Raw genomic sequence first — 6397 nt, 5'->3', positions numbered from 1 at the left:
TACAGGTCTGTGAAAGCTCCTGCCATGCCCGTGCTGGCAGTCAGCACTGAGCCCTGGCAGCTTCTTCCTCCCCTGAATCCTCCTGCCCATCACTGCAGCTTCCACTGCTTGACCCTTACACAATGAATAGAGGGTTTGTTTTTTTTTTTTTTTCCAATTCTATTCATCATTCTGGTCCTGGACAAGCCAAAGAAGTGTTATACTGTGTAATAGCTAATAATCATGTTTGCAGCTCTGTAACCACATTGTGGAAAACTTATCTGCCAAATTAATACTGATGCTTCCTGAATTTAAATAGCCTACAAATAACATTTTGCTTGGCATGCATTTATCACCTATTTATCTGACATACCATATCTTCACTGCTTCTCTAGCACTGCTTTCAAATCAAGATAATCACGTGTATTTAGGAGATACTGTGGCTTGTGAAGACTTTGGGTTTGATATGTTTTTTCTGAGGAGTGAAGAAGGCTGCCACATTCTTCAACATCTGCAGAAAAAATGTATGCTAGGAGGGCACAACTTCAGCTGCTTCTTTTCTTCCCTGAAGACTTCATGGAATTGCTGCATTAATGGTTGGGCTTGATGATCTGAAGGGTCTTTTCCAGCCTAAATGGTTCTGTGATTTTGAGATCCCTTTGGTACCTGCAGGCACAGCTCCTTGCAGTGATGGCACACCTGATGCCTCAGGGTCACTCACCACTTCCCTGTGGTTACTGATATCATAGAATTACAGAATGTTTGGGTTGGAAGAGACCTTAAAGCTCATCTTGTTCAAACCCATGCCATGGGCAGGGACACATTCCACCAGCTCCAAGCCCCATCCAACCTGGCCTTGGACACTTCCAGGGATCCAGGGGCAGCCACAGCTTCTCTGGGCAACCTGTGCCAGGGCCTCCCCACACTCCCAGTCAATAATTTCTTCCTAATGTTTAATCTGCATCTCTCCTTTTGTAGTTTAAACCGTTCTCCCTTGCCCTGTCACCATCAGCTCTGTCCTCAAGAGACATCTACTCCACCTCTCCCCAAGCAATTCCAAGTTGTAAAAGCCACGACATCTGTTTTGGCAGCCTCAGCCCAGGCTGAGGGTGTGTGTCCCCTTCCTCTCCCCTGCCTGGGAGGGTCACTTTGCCTCCCTGGTGTGCAGATGAGGTTACTGAGACCACGGGAGCTGGTGCTCCTGCGAACAGCTCTGTTTGAAGCAGACCACTGGTCCAGGACAGGGTGAGGGGAAGCATTGCAGCCTTTGCAACTTTTGTTCAGAAGGAAAGGGAAAACATCCAGCGATGGAGAGGCTCTGGGCTTTGATCATTGCTGGTCAGGGGAAATAAAAACATAACCCAAGGGGAGCGAGCGAGGGGTGTAATAATGTCAGGGCAACCTCTTTGTTATTCTCTGAGATCAAAAGAACCTGGGGGAGTTCAGCTTTTATTGCCTTCCCCTTTTGTTTGCTGCTTTTTTGCCTTGCTGAAAAATCAATGCAGCCCTCTCTAGGCTTCCAACACCCCATGCCCCCAGCCCTGCCAAGCCCAAGCCCACTGCAGATGGTGTGGCACGGTGCTGGGGGAACACTCCGAGCAGGGATGCCCACAGCTGGTCAGCCTGCTGGGTGCTGCTTCGGTAGAAATACTGAAATAATCCTTTTTTCTGTGTTTTGGCCTGGGGTTTGCTCTCCTGGCAGAGCTCACCCCGCTGTGCTGATGAAGGGTGCTTGGGTGCAGCCAGGAGAGAAGCCTGAAAATGCCTTGATGAGCATCCATCCCCAGAATTCCATTAATAACATCTCTAGCGGTTTTGTCAGCATCATGAAGCACTGAGCCTGAGATGGAGAAGGCCAGGCTCTGGGCTGGTGTGTCTTAGGTGCACAGAGATGGCCTATACACACTCACACACACAGGTATCACCTAACTATAATATCTAACTATTACCTCATGGGGATACACCCAGCCTGAAAATTATCTGTCCCCCAGGTCCTCCCACAGGCACACCTCCCAGAATCAGGTTGGTGGTCCCAAGACTCCACATCTTCTTTCCATGCTTGGACCTTTTTCAAGGATTCTGGTCCTTCTCTGATAGTTTAGACTCTCTTATATCAAGCGATGTACCTGTTGTGTCTCAATCAAAGAACATTTTATACAGATAAAATGTTCGCTGCAGTCTTTGTCCATTGGAATTCTTGACAAGAAATATTAAACAACATTTCAGGAATCTAATACAAAGGTACTTAGCTCAAGTGCTGCTAAAAGAGTTATACTAAAATCTACATAACCTAGATATTGAGGCATCAGCTGAGCAGTGCCCGGAAACTGGGAATGGGAACAATGAGTGACCTTTCTGAGCTGAGCCAGTTCTGAGCAACACAACCTGGGTTGAGTTTTTAGGTGTAAGAGCCATGAAGATGTGTTTAGACAGCGTGATACCCAGCAGTGAGGCTTCCTTGCCTATTTTATCATTCCATCAGCATGTTCTTGACTGATTATGAAGGGATTCCTTGCAAGTTAACAAGCTGAAACCAATTATGTTGTTGAAGAGGGCCAAATCAAACTCTACCGAACAAATACAGCTTGGATGTCTGGCTGATAAGTTTTTCAGCTGTTCAAACACGTTATGTGATACGAATGAAGCTGCAGTTGAATTAGACCTAGCTGTTCATGTTGAATTCACAAGCTGCAATTTTTTTCACGCAGCTTCGTTTGAGGCAGCCAGATTCTTTTGGGAGGAAATGACAGTTTTGCACAGTTTAGCTGTACAAAAGTGATTAATGAAAATAGTATTTACTGGTTGCATTTTAGGAAGGAATTGAATCAGAAGCACACTCTGAAATGCAGAAGGGCTGATACTCCCATGCCTCCCCCCTTATCACCACTGCACAAAACACTTGTTTTGTGTCGTGCTTTGTAAAGCTGTGCCCTGCCAGGGGAGCCCAGGGCAGAGCTGGTGGGAGCCCCAGGACCATCACCTGCTGTCATCAGTACCTGCAGTGGCTCTACTGACTTTGATTTATTCCCAGTTAGTTTGGTATGAAATAGTATCAGAACCAAGGTCATGACTGATATGGGACTGAGCTTAAAAGTAATCCTTTGGCTGACACACAGATTTATGTAATCAAGGATGGGGCAGGTCCACATTTTTCCAGCAAATTGGTGTTTAACAAGCTCCTCTGAATGCTCGAGACCCAAAGCTTGTGATGGCAAGGAACATTTACACAGACCCTATATCTAAACCATTTGTGGCATTATTATCAGTCAAATCCATTGCTATGGATTCCCTTCTCTTCCCTTTTAACCTGATAAATTCAGATGTGGCATTACCAAAAACCACAGACTGCCAAAATAAAAGAGGGAACTGATATTTGGAGCATTTTGATGATTTCTTACGCTGTAGAAGGAGTTTCTTAAATTTAAACCGAAGTCACAAGCGCAGATTTTCTCCCTTGAGAACAAATCCTTCCAGTTCATCTGGCACTCGCCAGGATAATCTACAGTTCACAGTCTGTCTGAAAAATAGAGCCCAGGAGAGCAGAGGACACAGTTGCCCAGCTCCATCTGAGGAGATTTGCTGCCATCTTTTGGTAGATGCACATTCCAGAAAGCAATGAAAAATTTATCTGTGCACAGATACGAAACATTTTCTCCCTCTGCTCATTCTTAGCCTCCCTGCAGCATCCACCCCTGGAGGGATTTAAGAGATGGGGACATGGTTTAGTGGTGGACTTGGCAGGGCTGGGTTAACAGCTGGACTTGATGATATCCGAGGTTTTTTCCAAAATGGATATTTGCAATGAAACGGTGAGGGCTCAGCTGCTGCCTCGTTACTGCTGCTGCAGGTGCCAGCAGAACGTTTCCCTGTGCCCACCTCGGAGGGGACACCTGTGAACTATCAGACCCCCCAGCTCCATCAGCACCTGCCACAGGAAGGGGCAGCACCAGGCTGGCCCCGTGGTCGTGGCTGTGATGGATCTCATGACCTGCCCCAGCCACTACATCGTGGTACAAACATCCCCTGAGACAGGGAAAAGCTGTAGGGAACAGGTGCCACCTCTGCACGTCTGCAAGCAATAAAAGAGGTTTTTATGCCTGGAGGCAATAAAAGAATATAACTGATAAGCTTGGGCAGCAGCAGCAGGACGATGTGAGGGGAGGGAGCGAGGCTGGGAGCACCCTACAAATCACACTCCTCGTGGGGAGATTGACCTTCGCTGAGGGCAAAGAGCTGGGGCTCCACTTTGGCAGGGGCAGGCTGAAGAGTTGCTGGTGGGGAGGAAAATGAGCCCTGTGGCTCAGCCAAAGGGGTGATGGGGGATGTCCTATTCCTCTCCTCACCTCTGAAGTCTTGCCAGGGCACCAGCAGCCCCCTCGCCTCCCTTGCTGCTCTGACTCCTGGATGAGGAGGTTCAATGCACCCCAGTAGAAATCTGCCCACAGTTTCTGCTGGACTAGGATTTTTCATGGGACAGTGAGTGAAGTCAGCCCAGGGCAGGCTCCAACAGGCCCCAGGATCCAGGGAAAGAGGGAAGGCACCAGCCACTGCCAGAGGGAGAACCGAGAGGCTGCCCAGAGCCAACACTTCCCCCTGATTGCAACCCCATGCTCTGCTTACGAAACCAATGCTTGTAGGGATGTCTGGATCAACAAAATAACTGTGGTTAGAAGAACTTTCCAAATCTGAAAGAGCCCTCTTGTGGATTCCTGCCCTGGTGGCAGGCTGTGCACTGTATTGTAATGTGGATTTGGTATCAGGCACAGTTCCTTCAGCCTTTGCTGCCACAGCTGCATTTCCAAGGTTGGTGTGTGGCTACACACAACCCTTTCCCCTCTACCAACCTGTCCTAATGCCAAGAAATTCCTGAGATCTCACTGAATTCCAGGAGCCGCTTCATTTATACATTTCAGTTCAGAGTTCAGTCCCTTGCAGGGTTTGTTAAGTTTGAACCCTGACCAAAGTTCACGAGTGCTGTGTGTGCTCAGTGTGTGTGAGCAGGATGACCCTGACCTTGCTCCTGGGCTGTGCTGGGGCACGCACCAGTCACCTGCTCGGGGTACAGACCTGGGATGGCTGTGGGAGCAGTGCCCTTGGGAGAGATGAAGTTGGGAAAGCAAAGGCACAAGCCAGGCAAGAGCACAAGCAGGGAAACTGCAAGAGAGAAAGAGTGGGAAAGAATTAATTTTAGAAAAAGAAAAAAAAAAAGTGAGTAAGAGTTCCTGTGAGTGGGATGTGAACTCTTAGCAATGGTTCTTTATCTAAGACAAATCTCCCCTGGGTGGTGGGGGTGGAAGGGTGACTATCCAGACCAGAAGCAGTTTCCTGGCTGGGGTGATTCTGCTGTTTATCTTGTGGGTGATGCTCTGAGCTCCTCAGGGGCCTCCAACAGTGCAGTTCTGGGTTTGTATCTCATCCTGAAAGCGGCCTGGCTTCAGCTCTGTTCCTCTCTGATAGCAGAGCGCTCCCTGCCTGGCCTTTTGACACCAGGGCAGTTTTGTTCTGGACCCAGCCCCAGCTCCCTGTGAGCTGTGAGGGCTGATTCATGTGTCTGAGAGGGAGTTAAGAAAGATGTCAACTCCCTAATTCATGGGAACATCTCCACGCCCTGCAGACAGTTCCCACTGGGGAAATTTGCTGCCTCCCTGCCCCCTGTCCCTCCAGCAGCTCCTTTGGACATGACCAGCCATCACACACAGCCTCGCCTGCTGACAGACCTTCTCTCAAACTGTCCCTTCCTGCTCTCTCACCCCTCTTGCCTCAGCACCTCGAGGAATGAATCAACAGAACCCTTCTTCTTGCTTTGCTGGGAGCAGAATTAGGTGGGATTCGGGGTGCAGTGTAGTAAGCTTGGAGAGAAAACATGAGAATTGCTCTGGAAGTTGTGTTCTTCTGCCAGTCCATCTAAACCCAGTAGGATGATATGGAATTATAAGAGTTGTTTACTAAATACGGCATGGCAATCCCTCACCTGTGTTTGCAAGCTTGACAAAGTCATCGCAGACAGAGAACCATAAATCACAAAACTGCAGAATGCCGTGAGTTGGAAGGGACCCACAAGCCCTCCACAAGGATATGGGGAATGGGAATTTCAACAAAATGGGGCGTTGGAGTTGAACTAATTCTAGCTAATTCTAATCTAACTAACCCTAACTAAATGGGGGGAGGGGGAGACGGGGTCACGGAATCGGGATCATTTGGGTTGGAAGGGACCTCTAGAGGTGATTTCATCTCGTTCCCAGCGCGGCTGGGAATCCTGGTACCCAGGGGCTGGGATCGGTGCTCCTCGGGGATGCTGCGGGGTGCGGTGTCCTGGGGGGTGCGGTGTCCTGCGGGGTGCGGTGTCCCCGTGTCCCGGCGGCTCCCGGGCCGTGCCCCGCAGGGCTCGCTGTCGCTGTCGGTGTCGGTGTCGCTGCCG

Source organism: Empidonax traillii, unplaced genomic scaffold, assembly GCF_003031625.1.
Source record: "Empidonax traillii isolate 1590-97213 ecotype Southwest subspecies unplaced genomic scaffold, ASM303162v1 scaffold499:size456302, whole genome shotgun sequence".
Taxonomy (NCBI): Eukaryota; Metazoa; Chordata; class Aves; order Passeriformes; family Tyrannidae; genus Empidonax; species Empidonax traillii.
Note: the sequence above shows the minus strand (reverse complement) of the source record.